Here is a 19,354-nt window from a genome sequence, read left to right as displayed (position 1 = left end):
TTTTACAGAGATAGCGGTGTAGTTATTTCCATCTTTGCACAGATTGCCGTGTAGTTATTTCCATGTTTACGCAAATATCTGTGTAGATATTTCCAAGTTTACACAGATAGCTGTGTAGATATTTCCATGTTTACACACATAGCGTTGTAGATATTTCCGTGTTTATACAGACTGCGGTGTAGATATGTCCATGTTTATACAGATAGCGGTGTAGATATTTTCATGTTTATACAGATAACGGTGGAGACATTTCCATGTTTATAGAGACAGCGGTATAGATATTTCCATGTTTATACAGATAGCGGTGTAGATATTTCCATGTTTACAGAGATATCAGTGTAGATATTTCAATTTTTGCACAGATTGCTCTGTAGATATTTCCATTTTTACACAGATAGATGTGTAGATATTTCCAAGTTTACACAGATAGCTGTGTAGATATTTCCATGTTTACACAGATAGCGTTGTAGATATTTCCAAGTTTATACAGATACCGGTGTAGATATTTCCATGTTTATTCAGATTGCGGTGTAGATATTTCCATGTTTACACAGATACTGGTGGAGATATTTCCCTGTTTATACAGATAACGATGTAGACATTTCCATGTTTATAGAGATAGCGGTGTAGATATTTCCATGTTTATACAGATGGCTGTTTAGATATTTCCATGAGTGTACAGATGGCCGTGTAGATATTTCCATGTTTATACAGATGGCGCTGTAGATATTTCCATGTTTATACAGATGGCAGTGTAGATATTTCCATGTTTATACTGATTGCGGTGTAGGTATTTCCATGTTTATAGAGATAGCGGTGCAGATATTTCCATATTTATACAGATAGCTTTGTAGATATTTGTATGTTTATACAGATCGCGGTGTAGATATTTCCATGTTTATAGAGCTGGCGGTGTTGATATTTCCATGTTTATACAGATATTGGTGAAGATATTTCCATGTTTATACAGATAGTGGTGTAGATATTACCATGTTTACACAGATAGCGGTGTAGATATTTCCATCTTTGAACAGATTGCGGTCTGGATATTTCCATGTTTATTCAGATAGCGTTGTAGATATTTCCCTGTTTACACAGATAGCTCTGTAGATATTTCCATGCTTACACAGATAGCATTATAGATATTTCCATGTTTATAGAGATAGTGGTTTAGGTATTTCCATGTTTATACAGATAGCTGTGTTGTTATTTCCATGTTTATATAGATAGCGCTGTAGATTGTTCCATGTTTATGGAGATGGTGGTGTAGATATTTTCATGTTTATAGATAAGGTGGTGTAGATATTTCCATTTTTATAGAGATGAATTTGTAGATATTTCCATGTTTATACAGATGGCGGTGTAGATATTTCCATGTTTATACAGATAGCGGTGGAGATATTTCCTTGTTTATAGAGATCGTGTTGTAGATGTTTCTATGTTTATACTGAGAGCCGTGTAGATATTTACATGTTTATACAGGTAGCGGTGTTCATATTTCCAAGTTTATACAGATCGTGGTGTAGATATTTCCATTTTCCTCAGATGGCAGTTTAGACATTTCCATGTTTATACAGATGGCGGTGTAAATATTTCCATGTTCATTCAGAAGGCGGTGTAGATATTTCCATGTTTACAGAGATGGCGGTGTTGATATTTCTATGTTTATAGAGATAGCAGTGTAAATATTTCCATGTGTATAGAGATGGTGGTGTAGGTATTTCCATGTTTATAATGACAGTGGTGTAGTTATTTCCATGTTTATTCAGATAGTTGTGTATGTATTTCCATGTTTATACAGATGTTGGTGTAGTTAGTTCCATGTTTATGGAGGTGTCCATGTAGATATTTCCATGTTTATACAGATAGCGGTGTAGACATTTCCATGTGTATAGAGATAGTGGTGTAGATATTTCCATATTTATACAGATTGCGGAGTAGATATTTCCAAGTTTATACAGATAGTGGTGTAGATATTTCCATGTTTATACAGATAGCTGTGTAGATATATCCATGTTTATACATATTGTAGTGTAGATATTTCCATGTTTATACAGATAACGGTGTAGATATTTCCATGTTTATACAAAGAGTGGTGTAGATATTTCCATGTTTACAGAGATAGAGGTGTAGATATTCCAATATTTGCAAAGATTGTGGTGTAGATATTTCCATCTTCACACAGATTGCGGTGTACATATTTCCATGTTTAAACAGACAGCTGTGTACATATTTCCATGTTTACACAGATAGTATTGTAGATATTTCCATGTTTCTACAGATTGCGTTGTTGATATTTACAAGTTTATAAAGATAGCTGTGTATATATTTCCATGTTTATACAGATAGTGGTGTAGATATTTCCATGTTTATACAGCCTGCGTTGTAGATATTTCCATGTTTATACAGAGAGTGGTGGAGATATTTCCATGTTTATACAGATAGCGGTGGAGGTATTTCCATGTTTCTAGAGATGGTCTTGTAGATATTTCCAAGTTTATGCAGGTAGCGGTGTAGATATTTGCATGTTTATAGAGATAGCGGTGTAGATATGTCCATGTTTATACAGGTAGCGGTGTAGATATTTCCATGTTTACAGAGATAGCGATGTAGATATTTCCATATTTATAGAGATAGCGGTTTAGATATTTGTGTGTTTATTCAGATGGTGGTGTAGATATTTCCATGTTTATAAAGATAGCGGTGTGGCTATTACCATGTTTATACAGATGGCGGTGTAGATATATCCAAGTTTATACAGATAGTGGAGTAGATATTTCCAAGGTTATAAAGATAGCGGTGAAAATATTTCCAAGTTTATAGAGATAGCGGTGGAGATATTTCCATGTTCATAGAGATAGCGATGGAGATATTTCCATGTTTGTACAGATATCGATGTAGATATTTCCATGTGTATGCAGATAGCGGTGTAGATATTTCCGTGTTTATGAAGAAAGCGGTGTTGATATTTCCATGTTTATAGAGATAGCCATGTAAATATTTCCATGTTTATACAGATAGCGGTGTACACATTTCCATGTTTATAGGGATAGCGGTGTGGATATTTCCATATTTATACAGATACCGGTGTAGATATTTCCATGTTTTTACAGATGGCGGTGTAGATACATCCATGATTCTGAAGATGGCGGTGTAGATGTTTTCATGTTTATTGAGATGGCGGTGTAGATATTTCCATGTTTATACTGATGACTGTGTAAGTATTTCCATGTTTATACAGATCGCAGTGAAGACATTTCCATGTTTATACATATAGCGGTGTATATATTTCCAACTTTATACAGATAGTGGTGTAGATATTTCCATGTTTATAGAGATAGCGATGTAGATATATCCATCTTTATACAGATAGCGGTGTAGATATTTCCATGTTTATTCAGATGGCGGTGTAGATAGTTCCATGTTTATGGAGATGTCTCTGTAGATATTTTCATGTTTATATACATGGCCGTGTAGATATTTCCATGTTTGTGCGGATTGCGGTGTAGATATTTCCATGTTTATAGAGAAAGCGTTGTGGGTATTTCCTTGTTTATAGAGATAGCTGTGTAGATACATCCATGTTTATACAGATGGCTGTGTAGGTATTTCCATGTCTATACAAATGAATGTGTAGATATTTGTATGTTTACACAAATGGCGGTGTAGATATTTCCATATTTATACAGATAGCGGTGCAGATATTTCCATGTTTATTCAGATGGTCGTGTAGATATTTCCATGTTTACAGTGATAGCGGTGTAGATATATCCATCTTTGCACAGATTGTGGTGTAGATATTTCCATCTTTACACAGAAAGCGGTGTAGATATTTTCATATTTATAGAGATCTTGGTGTAGATATTTCCATCTTTCCACAGATGGCATTGTAGATATTTCCATGTTTATACAGATGACAGTGTAGATAGTTCCATGTTTATACAGATAGTGGTGTAGATATTTCCATGTTCATGCAGATGGCGGTGTAGATATTTCCATGTTTATAGAGATGGCGGTGTAGATATTTCTATGTTTATAGAGATAGCGGTGAAGATATTTCTATGTGTATAGAGATGGCGGTGTAGGTATTTCTATGTTTATAGAGATATTTGTGTAGATATTTCCATGTTTATAGAGATAGCAGTGTAGATATTTCCATGTTTATACAGATAGCGGTGTTGGTATTTCAATGTTTATACAACTAGCATTGTAGATATTTCCATGTTTATACAGCTCGCGGTGTGGATATTTCCATCTTTATAGAGATTGCAGTGTACATATTTCCATGTTTTTACAGATAGCGCTTTAGATATTTCCATGTTTATACAGATGGCGGTGTAGATATTTCCATGTTTATACAGATATCGGTTTAGATATTTCCATGTTTATACAGATAGCTGTGTTGTTATTTCCATGTTTATACAGATAGCGGTGTAAATTGTTCCATGTTTTTGGAGATGGTGATGTAAATATTTTCATGTTTACAGAGATGGTGGTGTAGATATTTCCATGTTTATACCGATGACTTTGAAGAGATTTCCATGTATATACAGATGGCGGGGTAGATATTTCCATGTTTATACAGATAAAGGTGGAGATATTTCCTTGTTTATACAGTTCGTGGTGTCGATATTTCTATGTTTATAAAGAGAGCCGTGTAGATATTTCCATGTTTATACAGGTAGCAGTGTACATATATCCATGTTTATACAGATCGTTGTGTAGATATTTCCATTTTCCTCAGATGGCAGTTTAGATATTTCCATGTTTATAGAGATGGCGGTGTAGAAATTTCCATTTTTATGCAGACAGCCCTGTAGATATTTGCATGTTCATTCAGAAGGCGGTGAAGCTATTTCCATGTTTACACAGATGGCGGTGTAGATAGTTCTATATTTATAGAGATAGCGGTGTAGGTATATCCATGTGTATAGAGATAGTGGTGTAGGTATTTCCATGTTTATAGAGATAGTGGTGTAGGTATTTCCATGTTTATTCAGATAGCGTAGAAGTTATTTCCATGTTTATACCGATGGTGGTGTAGATAGTTTCATGTTTATGGAGATGGCCGTGTAGATATTTTCACGTTTATACAGATGGCGGTGTAGATATTTCCATGTTTATAGAGATAGCGGTGTAGATATTTCCATGTTTATACAGATGTCGGTGTAGATATTTCCATGCTTATACAGATGGCAGTGTAGATATATCCATGTTTTTACAGACAGCGGTGGAGATATTTCCATATTTATAAAGATAGCGTTGTAGATATTTCCATATTTATGCAGATAACTGTGTAGATATATCCATGTTTATACAGATAGCGGTGCAGATATTTCCATGTTTATACAGATAGTGGTTTTGTTATTTCCATGTTTATACAACTAGCATTGTAGATATTTCCATGTTAATACAGCTCGCGGTGTTGTTATTTCCATCTTTATACAGATGGCAGTGTAGATAATTCCATGTTTTTACAGATAGCGGTGTAGATACTTCCGTGTTTATACAGATGGTGGTGTAGATATTTCCATGTTTATGGAGATCACGGTGCAGATATTTTCAGGTTTATAGAGATGGCGGTGTAGATATTTCCACGTATATAGAGATGGCGGTGTAGATATTTCCATGTTTATAGAGATAGCGGTGTAGGTATTTCCGTGTTTATAGAGATGGCGGTGAGGATATTTCCATGTCAATGTAGATGGCTGTGTAGATATTTCCATGTGCATACAGATGGCAGTGTAGATATTTCCATGTATAAGCAGATGGTGGTGTCGATATTTCCATGATTATAGAGATGACTGTGTAGATATTTCCATGTTTATACGGATGGAGGTGTAGGTATTTCCATGTTTATAGAGATAGCGGTGTAGATATTTCCATGTTTATACAGATAGCGGTGTAGTTATTTCCATGTTTATAGAGATAGCGGTGCAGATATTTCCATATTTATACAGATAGCTTTGTAGATATTTCTATGTTTATACAGATCGCGGTGTAGATATTTCCATGTTTATAGAGATGGCGGTGTAGATATTTCCATGTTTATACAGATATCGGTGTAGATATTTCCATGTTTATACAGATAGCGGTGTTTGGTATTACCACGTTTACACAGATAGCGGTGTAGATATTTCCATCTTTGAACAGATTGCGGTGTGGATATTTCCATGTTTATTCAGATAGCGTTGTAGATATTTCCATGTTTACACAGATAGCTCTGTAGACATTTCCATGTTGACACAAATAGCATTAGAGATTTTTCCATGTTTATAGAGATAGTGGTTTAGGTATTTCCATGTTTATACAGATAGCTGTGTTGTTATTTCCATGTTTATACAGATAGCGGTGTAGATTATTCCATGTTTATGGAGATGGCGGTGTAGATATTTTCATGTTTATAGAGATGGTGGTGTAGATATTTCCATTTTTATAGAGATGACTTTGTAGATATTAACATGTTTATACAGATGGCGGTGTAGATATTTTCATGTTTATACAGGTAGCGGTGGAGATATTTCCTTGTTTATAGAGATCGTGTTGTAGATGTTTCTATGTTTATACAGAGATCCGTGTAGATATTTCCATGGTTATACAGGTAGCGGTGTTCATATTTCCATGTTTATACAGATCGTGTTGTAGATATTTCCATTTTTCTCACATGGCAGTTTAGATATTTCCATGTTTATACAGATGGCGGTGTACATATTTACATGTTCATTCAGAAGGCGGTGTAGATATTTCCATGTTTACAGACATGGCATTGTTGATATTTCTATGTTTATAGAGATAGCGGTGTAAATATTTCCATGTGTATAGAGATGGTGGAGTAGTTATTTCCATGTTTATAATGACAGTGGTGTAGATATTTCCATGTTTATTCAGATAGTGGTGTAGGTATTTCCATGTTTATAGAGATGGCGGTGTAGATATTTCCATGTTTATACAGATAGCGGTGTAGACATTTCCATGTGTATAGAGATAGTGGTGTAGATATTTCCATATTTATACAGATTGCGGAGTAGATATTTCCATGTTTATACAGATAGCGGTGTAGATATTTCCATGTTTATACAGATAGCTGTGTAGATATATCCTTGTTTTTATAGATTGTGGTGTAGATATTTCCAAGTTTATACAGATAGCGGTGAAGATATTTCCATGTTTATACAGAGAGTGGTGTAGATATTTCAATGTTTACAGAGATAGAGGTGTAGATATTTCCATATTTGCAAAGATTGCGGTGTAGATATTTCCATTTTCACACAGATTGCGGTATACATATTTCCATTTTTAAACAGACAGCTGTGTACATATTTCCATGTTTACACAGATAGTGTTGTAGATATTTCCATGTTTATACAGATGGTGGTGTTGATATTTACATGTTTATAAAGATTGCGGTGTATATATTTCCATGTTTATACAGATAGCGGTGTAGATATTTCCGTGTTTAAACAGATGGCGGTGTAGATATTTCCATGCTTATACAGATGGCAGTGTAGATATATCCATGTTTATACAGATAGCGGTGGAGATATTTCCATATTTATAAAGATAGCGCTGTAGATATTTCCATGTTTATACAGATAACGGTGTAGATATATCCATGTTTATACAGATAGCGGTGTAGATATTTCCATGTTTATACAGATAGTGGTATTGGTATTTCCATGTTTATACAACTAGCATTGTAGATATGTCCATGTTAATACAGCTCGCGGTGTTGTTATTTCCATCTTAATAGAGAAGCCAGTGTAGATAATTCCATGTTTTTACAGATAGCGGTGTAGATACTTCCGTGCTTATACAGATGGTAGTGTAGATATTTCCATGTTTATGGAGATCACGGTGCAGATATTTCCAGGTTTATAGAGATGGCCGTGTAGATATTTCCACGTATATAGAGATGGCGGTGTAGATATTTCCATGTTTATAGAGATAGCGGTGTAGGTATTTCCGTGTTTATAGAGACGGCGGTGAGGATATTTCCATGTCAATGCAGATGGCTGTGTAGATATTTCCATGTGCATACAGATGGCAGTGTAGATATTTCCATGTTTAAGCACATGGTGGTGTCGATATTTCCATGTTTATAGAGATGACTGCGTAGATATTTCCATGTTTATACAGATAGCGGTGTAGGTATTTCCATGTTTATAGAGATAGCGGTGCAGATATTCCCATATTTATACAGATAGCTTTGTAGATATTTCTATGTTTATAGAGATCGCGGTGTAGATATTTCCATGTTTATAGAGATGGCGGTGTAGATATTTCCATGTTTATTCAGATATCGGTGTTGATATTTCCATGTTTATACAGATAGCGGTTTAGATATTACCATGTTTACACAGATAACGGTGTAGATATTTCCATCTTTGAACAGATTGCGGTGTGGATATTTCCATGTTAATTCATATAGCGTTGTAGATATTTCCATGTTTACACAGATAGCTCTGTAGACATTTCCATGTTTACACAAATAGCATTATAGATATTTCCATGTTTATAGAGATAGTGGTTTAGGTATTTCCATGTTTATAGTGACAGTGGTGTAGATATTTCCACGTTTATTTAGATAGTGGTGTAGGTATTTCCATGTTTATACAGATGTCGGTGGAGATATTTCCATGTTTATGGAGATGGCCATGTAGATATTTCCGTGTTTATAGAGATAGCGGTGTAGATATTTCCATGTTCAAATAGATAGCGATGGAGGTATTTCCATGTTTCTAGAGATGGTGGTGTAGATATTTCAAAGTTTATGCAGGTCGTGGTGTAGATATTTCCATGTTTATAGAGATAGCAGTGTAGATATGTCCATGTTTATAGAGGTAGCGGTGTAGATATTTCCATGTTTACAAAGATAGCGGTGTAGATATTTCCATGTTTATACAGATCGCGGTGAAGATATTTCCATGTTTATACAGATCGCGGTGTAGATATTTCCATGTTTATACAGATCGCGGTGTAGATATTTCCATGTTTATACAGATTGCGCTGTAGATATTTCCATGTTTATACAGATCGCAGGGAAGATACTTCAATGTTTATACAGATAGCGGTGTAGATATTTCCATGTTTATACAGATAGCGCTGTAGATATTTCCATCTTTATACAGATGGCGGTGTAGATATTTCCATGTTTATAGAGATGGCGGTGTAGATATTTCCATGTTTAGAGAGATAGCGGTGTAGATATATCCATGATCATAGAGATAGCATTGAGGATATTTCCATGTTTAAACAGATAGCAGTGTAGATATTTCCATTTTTATAGAGATAGCGGTTTAGTTATTTCATATTTATACAGATAGCTTTATAGATATTTCCATGTTTGTACAGATGGCGTTGTAGATATTTCCATGTTTATACACATGACTGTGTATGTATTTCCATGTTTATACAGATGGCTTTGCAGATATTTCCATGTTTATAGAGATAGCGGTGCAGATATTTCCATGTTCATGCTGATAGCGGTGTAAATATTTCCATGTTTATACAGATAGTGGTGTAGATATTTCCGTGTTTATACAGATAACGGTGTAGATATTTACATGTTTATACAGACCGCAGTGTAGGTATTTCCATGTTTATAGAGATAGCGGTGTAGATATTTCCATCTTTGTACAGATGGCGGTGCTGATGTTTCCATCTATACACAGACTGCCGTGTAGGTATTTCCATGTGAATACAGATGGCATTGTAGATATTTCCATGTTTATACAGATGGTGGTGTGGATATTTCCATGTTTATACAGATGACTGTATAGGTATTTCCATGTTTTTACAGATGGCATTGTAGATATTTCCATGTTTATAGAGATAGCAGTGTAGATATTTCCATGTTTATACAGATGGTGGTGTAGATATTTCCATGTTTATAGAGATAGCGGTGTAGATATTTCCATATCTATTCAGATAACGGTGTAGATATTTCCATGTTTATACAGATAGCAGTGTAAATATTTCCATGTTTATAGAGATCATGGTGTAGATATTTCCATGTTTATAGAGATAGCGGTGTAGATATTTCCATGTTTATACAGATAGCAGTGTAGATATTTCCATGTTTATACAGACCGCGGTGTAGATATTTCCATGTTTATACAAAAAGCGGTGCACATATTTCCATGTTTGTACAGATGGCGGTGTTGATATTTCCATCTATACACAGATGACCGTGTAGATATTTCCATGTTTATACAGATGCCGGCACAGATATTTCTATGGATATGCCGATGGCGGTGTAGATATTTCCATGTTTATACAGATAGCGGTGTAGTTATTTCCATTTTTATATAGATAGCGGTGTAGATATTTCCATGTATATACACATGGCTGTGTAGATATTTCCATGTTTATACAGATGGCGGTGTAGTTATTTCCATGTTTATACAGATATCTTTGTAAGTATTTCCATGTTTATACAGATGGTGGTGTAGATATTTCGATGTCTATAGAGAAAGCAGTGGAGATATTTCCATGTTTATACAGATAGCTGTGTAGATATTTCCATGTTCATAGAGATAGCGGTGTTGATTTTTCCTTGTTTATAGAGATAGCTGTGTGGATATTTCCATGTTTATACAGATTGGGGTGTAGTTATTTCCATGTTTATAGAGATGGCGGTGTAGATATTTCCATGTTTATACATATCACTGTATAGGTATTTCCATGTTTATACAGATCATGGTGTAGATATTTCCATGTTTATACAGATCGCGGTGTTGATATTACCATGTTTATAGGGATAGCGGTGCAAATATTTCCACATTTATACAGATAGCGGCATAGTTATTAGCATGTTTATACAGATAGCAGTGTAGATATTTCCATGTTTATACAGACCGCGGTGTAAATATTTCCATGTTTATACAGATAGCGCTGCAGATATTTCCATGTTTGTACAGATGGTGGTGTTGATATTTCCATGTATAAACAGATGTCTGTGTATATATTTCCATGTGTAAACAGATGGCGGTGTAGATATTTCCTTGTTTATACAAATAGCGGTGTAGTTATTTCCATATTGATACTGATAGCGCTATATATATTTCCATGTATATACAGATGGCTGTGTAGATATTTCCATGTTTATACAGATGGCTGTGTAGATATTTCCATGTTTATACAGATGACTTTGTAGGTATTTCCATGTTTATACAGATGGCGGTGTAGATATTTCCATGTTTACAGAGATAGGTGTGCAGATATTTCCATGTTTATACAGATGGCGGTGTAGATATTTCCATGTATATAGAGATAGCGGTGTAGATATTTCCATATTTATACACATAACGGTGTAAATATTTCCATGTTTATACAGAAAGCGGTGTAAATATTTCCATGTTTATAGAGATCATGGTGTAGATATTTCCTTGTTTATAGAGATAGTGGTGTAGATATTTCCATGTTTACACAGATAGCGGTGTAGATATTTCCATGTTTATACAGACCGCGGTGTAGATATTTCCATGTTTATACAGCTAGCGGTGCACATATTACCATGATTGTACAGATGGCAGTGTTGATATTTCCATCTATACACAGATGACCGTGTAGATATTTCCATTTTTATACAGATGCCGGCACAGATATTTCTATGGATATGTAGATAGCGGTGTAGATATTTCCGTGTTTATACAGATAGCGGTGTAGTTATTTCCATGTTTATATAGAGGGCGGTGCAGATATTTCCATGTATATACACCTGGCTGTGTAGATATTTCCATGTTTATACAGATGGCGGTGTAGTTATTTCCATGTTTATACAGATAACTTTGTAAGTATTTCCGTGTTTATACGGATGGTGGTGTAGATATTTCGATGTCTATAGAGATAGCAGTGGAGATATTTCCATATTTATACAGATAGCGGTATAGATATTTCCATGTTTATACAGATCGCGGTGTAGATATTTCCATGTTTCTACAGATCGCAGTGTAGATACTTCAATGTTTATACAGATAGCGGTGTAGATATTTCCATGTTTATACAGATAGCGCTGTAGATATTTCCATGTTTATACAGATGGCGGTGTAGATATTTCCATGTTTATAGAGATGGCGTTGTAGATATTTCCATGTTTATAGAGGTAGCGGTGTACATATATCCATGTTCATAGAGATTGCAGTGAGGATATTTCCATGTTTATACAGATAGCAGTGTAAATATTTCCATTTTTATAGAGATAGCGGTTTAGATATTTCATATTTATACAGATAGCGGTGTAGATATTTCCATGTTTATACAGATGGCATTGTAGATATTTCCATGTTTATACACATGACTGTGTAGGTATTTCCATGTTTATACAGATGGCTTTGTAGATATTTTCATGTTTATAGAGATAGCGGTGCAGATATTTCCATTTTTATGCAGATAGCGGTGTAAATATTTCCATGTTTATACAGATCGTGGTGTAGATATTTCCATGTTTATACAGATACCGGTGTAGACATTTACATGTTTATATAGACCGCAGTGTAGGTATTTCCATGTTTATAGAGATAGCGGTGTAGATATTTCCATCTTTGTATAGATGGCGGTGTTGATGTTTCCATCTATACACAGATTGCCATGTAGGTATTTCCATGTGTATACAGATGGTATTGTAGATATTTCCATGTTCATACAGACGGTGATGTAGATATTTCCATGTTTATACAGATGACTGTATAGGTATTTCCAAGGTTTTACCGATGGCATTGTAGATATTTCCATGTTTATAGAGATAGCAGTGTAGATATTTCCATGTTTATACAGATGGCGGTGTAGATATTTCCATGTTTATAGAGATAGCGGTGTAGATATTTCCATATTTATAGAGATAACGGTGTAGATATTTCCATGTTTATACAGATAGCGGTGTAAATATATCCATGTTTATAGATCATGGTGTAGATATTTCCATGTTTATAGAGATAGCGGTGTAGATATTTCCATGTTTATACAGATAGCGGTGTAGATATTTCCATGTTTATACAGACCGCAGTGTAGATATTTCCATGTTTTTACAGATATCGGTGTAGATATTTCCATGTTTACACATATTGCGGTGTAGATATTTCCATCTTTCTACAGATGGCATTGTAGATATTTCCATGTTTATACAGATGGCGGTGTAGATATTTCCATGTTTATATAGATGGTGGTGTAGATATTACCATGTTTATACAGATAACGTTGTAGATATTTCCATGTTTATACAGATCGTGGTGAAGATATTTCCATGTTTATACAGATCGCAGTGTAGATATTACCATGTTTATACAGGTCGCGGTGTAGATATTTCCATGTTTATACAGATAGCGGTGTATATATTTCCATGTTTATACAGATAGCGGTGTTGATATTTCCATGATTATAGAGATAGCGGTGTAGGTATTTCCATGTTTATAGACATAGCGGTGTAGATATTTCCATGTTTATATAGATGGCGTTGTAGATATTTCCATGTTTATACCGATAGCGGTGTTGGTATTTCCACGTTTATACAGAAAGCGATGTAGATATTTCCATGTTCACACAGCTCGCGGTGCAGATATTTATATCTTTATACAGATGGCATTGTAGATATTTCCTTATTCACACTGATGGCGTTGTAGATGTTTCCATGTTTATACAGGTGGTGGAGTAGTTAGTTCCATGTTTATGGAGATGGCAGTGTAGATATTTTCATGTTTATAGAGATGGCGGTGTAGATATTTCCATGTTTATAGAGATAGCAGTGTATTTACATGTTTATGCAGATGGCTGTGTAGATATTTCCATGTGTGTACAGATGGCATTGTAGATATTTCCATTTTTATACAGATGACTGTATAGGTATTTCCATGTTTTCACAAATGGCAGTTCAGATATTTCCATGTTTATAGGGATAGCGGTGTAGATATGTCCATGTTTTTACAGATGGCGGTGTAGATATTTCCATCTATACACAGATGGCCGTGTAGATATTTCCATGTTTATACAGATGGCGGCGTAGATATTTCCATGGACATGCAGATGGTGGTGAAGATATTTCCATGTTTATACAGATAGCGGTGTAGATATTTCCATGTTTACACAGATGGTGGTGTAGATATTTCCGTGTTTATACACATGGCGGAGTAGATACTTCCGTCTTTATGGAGATGGCAGCGTAGATATTTTCATGTTTATAGAGATGGCGGTGTAGATATTTCCATATTTATAGAGATATCGGTGTAGTTATTTCTACCTTTTTACAGATGGCAGTGTAGATATTTCCATGTTTATACAGATGGCGATGTAGATATTTCCATATTTATACAGATGTCTGTGTAGATATTTCCATTTGTATACAGATGGTATTGTAGGTATTTCCATCTTTATGCAGATGTTGGTGTAGATATTTCCATGTTTATTCAGATGACTGTGTAGATATTTCCATGTTTTTAGAGATGGCAGTGTAGATATTTCAATGTTTATAGAGATGGAGCTGTAGATATTTCCCTTTCTTTTTACAGATCGCGCTGGAGATATTTCCATGTTTATACAGATAGCGGTGTAGATATTTCCATGTTTTTACAGATATTGGTGTAGATATTTCCATGTTTACACAGATTGCGGTGTAGTTATTTCCATCTTTCTACAGATGGCATTGTAGATATTTCCATGTTTATACAGATGGCGGTGTAGATATTTCCATGTTTATATAGATGGTGGTGTAGATATTACCATGTTTATACAGATAGCGGTGTAGATATTTCCATGTTTATAGAGATCGTGGTGAAGATATTTCCATGTTTATACAGATCGCGGTGAAGATATTTCCATGTTTATACAGATCGCGGTGTAGATATTTCCATGTTTATATAGATCGCGGTGTAGATATTTCCATGTTTATACAGATAGCGTTGTAGATATTTCCATCTTTATACAGATATCGGTGTAGATATTTCCATGTTTATAGAGATAGCGGTGTAGGTATTTCCTTGTTTTTAGACATAACGGTGTAGATATTTCCATGTTTATATAGATGGCGTTGTAGATATTTCCATGTTTATACTGATAGCGGTGTTGGTATTTCCACGTTGATACAGATAGCGATGTAGATATTTCCATGTTTATACAGCTCACGGTGGAGATATTTATATCATTATAAAGATGGCATTGTAGATATTTCCTTATTCACACAGATGGCGGTGTAGATGTTTCCATGTTTATACAGATGGCGGAGTAGTTAGTTCCCTGTTTATGGAGATGGCCGTGTAGATATTTTCATGTTTATAAAGATGGCGGTGTAGCTATTTCCATGTTTATAGAGATAGCAGTGTAGATATTTCCATGTTTATACAGATGGCTGTGTAGATATTTCCATGTGTATACAGATGGCATTGTAGATATTTCCATGTTTATACAGATGACTGTATAGGTATTTCTATGTTTTTACAGATGGCAGTGCAGATATTTCCATGTTTATAGAGATAGCGGTGTAGATATTTCCATGTTTGTACAGATGGCGGTGTTGATAATTCCATCTATACACAGATGGCCATGTAGATATTTCCATATTTATACAGATGGCGGCGTAGATATTTCCATGGACATGCAGATGGCAGTGAAGATATTTCCATGTTTATACAGATAGCGGTGTAGATATTTCCATGTTTTCAAAGATGGTGTTGTAGATATTTCCGTGTTTATACACATGGCGGAGTAGATACTTCCATCTTTATGGAGATGGCAGTGTAGATATTTTCTTGTTTATAGAGATGGCGGTGTAGATATTTCCATATTTATAGAGATAGCGGTGTAGATATTACCATCTTTCTACAGATGGCGGTGTGGATATTTCCATGTTTATACAGATTGCGGTGTAGATATTTCCATATTTATACTGATGTCTGTGTAGATATTTCCATGTGTATACAGATGGTATTGTAGGTATTTCCATGTTTATACAGATGGTGGTGTAGATATTTCAATGTTTATTCAGATGACTGTGTAGATATTTCCATGTTTTTACAGATGGCAGTGTAGATATTTCAATGTTTATAGAGATGGCGCTGTAGATATTTCCATGTTTATACAGATCGCGGAGGAGATATTTCCATGTTTATACAGATAGCGGTGTAGATATTTCCATGTTTATATAGATGGCGTTGTAGATATTTCCATGTTCATACCGATAGCGGTTTTGGTATTTCCACGTTTATACAGATACCGATGTAGATTTTCCATGTTTATACAGCTCGTGGTGCAGATATTTATATATTTATACAGATGGCATTGTAGATATTTCCTTATTCACACTGATGGCGGTGTAGATGTTTCCATATTTATACAGATGGCGGAGTAGTTAGTTCCATGTTTATGGAGATGGCAGTGTAGATATTTTCATGTTTATAGAGATGGCGATGTAGATATTTTCTTGTTTATAGAGATAGCAGTGTAGATATTTACATGTTTATACAGATGGCTGTGTAGGTATTTCCATGTTTTTACAGATGGCAGTGCAGATATTTCCATGTTTATGGAGATAGCGGTGTAGATATTTCCATGTTTGTACAGATGGCGGTGTTGATATTTCCATCTATACACAGATGGCCGTGTAGATGTTTCCATGTTTATACAGATGGCGGCGTAGATATTTCCATGGACTTGCAGATTGCGGTGTAGATATTTCCATGTTTATACAGATAGAGTTGTAGATATTTCCATGTTTTCTAAGGTGGTGGTGTAGATATTTCCGTGTTTATACACATGGCGGAGTAGATACTTCCATCTTTATGGAGATGGCATTGTAGATATTTTCATGTTTATAGAGATGGCGATGTAGATATTTTCTTGTTTATAGAGATAGCAGTGTAGATATTTACATGTTTATACAGATGGCTGTGTAGATATTTCCATGTGTATACAGATGGCATTGTAGATATTTCCATGTTTATACAGATCGCGGTGTAGATATTTCCATGTTTTTACAGATATCGGTGTAGATATTTCCATGTTTACACAGATTGCAGTGTAGATATATCCATCTTTCTATACATGGCATTGTAGATATTTCCATGTTTATACAGATGGCAGTGTAGATATTTCCATATTTATATAGATGGTGGTGTAGATATTACCATGTTTATACAGATAGTTGTGCAGATATTTCCATGTTTATACAGATCGTGGTGAAGATATTTCCATGTTTATACAGATCGCGGTGTTGATATTTCCATGTTTATACAGATCACGGTGTAGATATTTCCATGTTTATACAGATAGCGTTGTAGATATTTCCATGTTTATACAGATAGCGGTGTAGATATTTCCATGTTTATAGAGATAGCGGTGTAGGTATTTCCATGTTTATAGACATAGCGGTGTAGATATTTCCATGTTTATGTAGATGGCGTTGTAGATATTTCCATGTTTATACCGATAGCGGTATTGGTATTTCCACATTTATACAGATAGCGATGTAGATATTTCCATGTTTATACAGCTCGTGGTGCAGATATTTATATCTTTATACAGATGGCATTGTTGATATTTCCTTATTCACACAGATGGCGGTGTAGATGGTTCCGTGTTTATACAGATGGCGAAGTAGTTAGTTCCATGTTTATGGAGATGGCAGTGTAGATATTTTCATGTTTATAGAGATGGCGGTGTAGATATTTCCATGTTTATAGAGATAGCAGTGTAGATATTTACATGTTTATACAGATGGCTGTGTAGATATTTCCATGTTTATTCAGATGGCGGCATAGATATTTCCATGGACATGCAGATGGCGGTGTAGATATTTCCATGTTTATACAGATAGCGGTGTACATATTTCCATCTTTCTACAGATGGCAGTGTAGATACTTCCATGTTTGTACAGAAGTCCGTGTAGATATTTCCATATTTTTACAGATGTCTGTGTAGATATTTCCATGTGTATACACATGGTATTGTAGGTATTTCCACGCGTATACAGATGGTGGTGTAGATATTTCCATGTTTATTCAGATGACTGTGTAGATATTTCCATCTTTTTACAGATGGCAGTGTAGATATTTCAATGTTTATAGAGATGGCGCTGTAGATATTTCCATGTTTAAACAGATAATGGTGGAGATATTTCCATGTTTATACAGACAGCAGTGCAGATATTTCCATGTTTATACACATAGCGGTGTAAATTTTTCCATGTTTATAGAGACAGCGGTGTAGGTATTTCCATGTTTATACAGATAGCGGTGCAGATATTTCCATGTTTACACAGATGCCTATGCAGATATTTCCATATTTATACAGAGGGCTGTGTAGATATTTCTATGTTTATGCAGATGACAGTGTAGATATTTCCGTGTTCCTACACATGACTGTGTAGGTATTTCCATCTTTAAACAGATGGCTTTGTAGATATTTCCATGTTTATAGAGATAGCGGTGCAGATATTTCCATGTTTATACAGATAGAGCTGTATATATTTCCATGTTTATACAGATCGTGGTGTAGATATTTCCATGTTTTTACACATACCGGTGTAGATATTTCCATGTTTATACAGACCGTGGTGTAGATAATTCCAATTTATAGAGATAGCAGTGTAGATATATTCATGTTTGTACAGATGGCGGTGTTGATGTTTCCATCTATGCACAGATTGCCGTGTAGGTATTTCCATGTGTATACAGATGGCATTGTGGACATTTCCATGTTTATACAGATGGTGGTGTAGATATTTCCATGTTTACACAGATGACTTTATAGTTATTTCCATGTTTATACAGATGGCGGTGTAGATATTTCCATGTTTATAGAGATAGCGGTGAAGATATTTCCATATTTATACACGTAACGGTGTAGAAATTTCCATGCTTATACAGATAGCGGTGTAAATATGTCCATGTTTATACAGATCACGGTGTAGACATTTCCATGTTTATAGAGATAGCGGTGTAGATATTTCCATGTTTATACAGATAGCGGTGTAGATATTTCCATGTTTATACAGACCGCGTTGTAGATATTTCCATGTTTATACAGATAACGGTGCAGATATTTCCATGTTTGTACAGATGGCGGTGTTGATATTTCCATCTATACACAGATGACCGTGTAGATATTTCCATGTTTATACAGATGACTTTGTAGGTATTTCCATGTTTATACAGATGGCGGTGTAGATATTTCCATGTTTATAGAGATAGCTGTGTAGATATTTCCAAGTTTACTCAGATAGCAGTCTAGATATTTCCATGTTTATACAGACCGCGGTGTAGATATTTCCATGTTTATACAGATCGCGGTGTAGATATTTCCATGTTTATACAGATATCAGTGTAGATATTTCCATGTTTATACAGATGGTGGTGTAGATAATTCCAGGTTT

This window comes from Pan troglodytes, chromosome 13 (genome assembly GCF_028858775.2).
Source record: "Pan troglodytes isolate AG18354 chromosome 13, NHGRI_mPanTro3-v2.0_pri, whole genome shotgun sequence".
NCBI classification, from domain to species: Eukaryota; Metazoa; Chordata; class Mammalia; order Primates; family Hominidae; genus Pan; species Pan troglodytes.
This window is presented reverse-complemented; position numbering follows the sequence as displayed.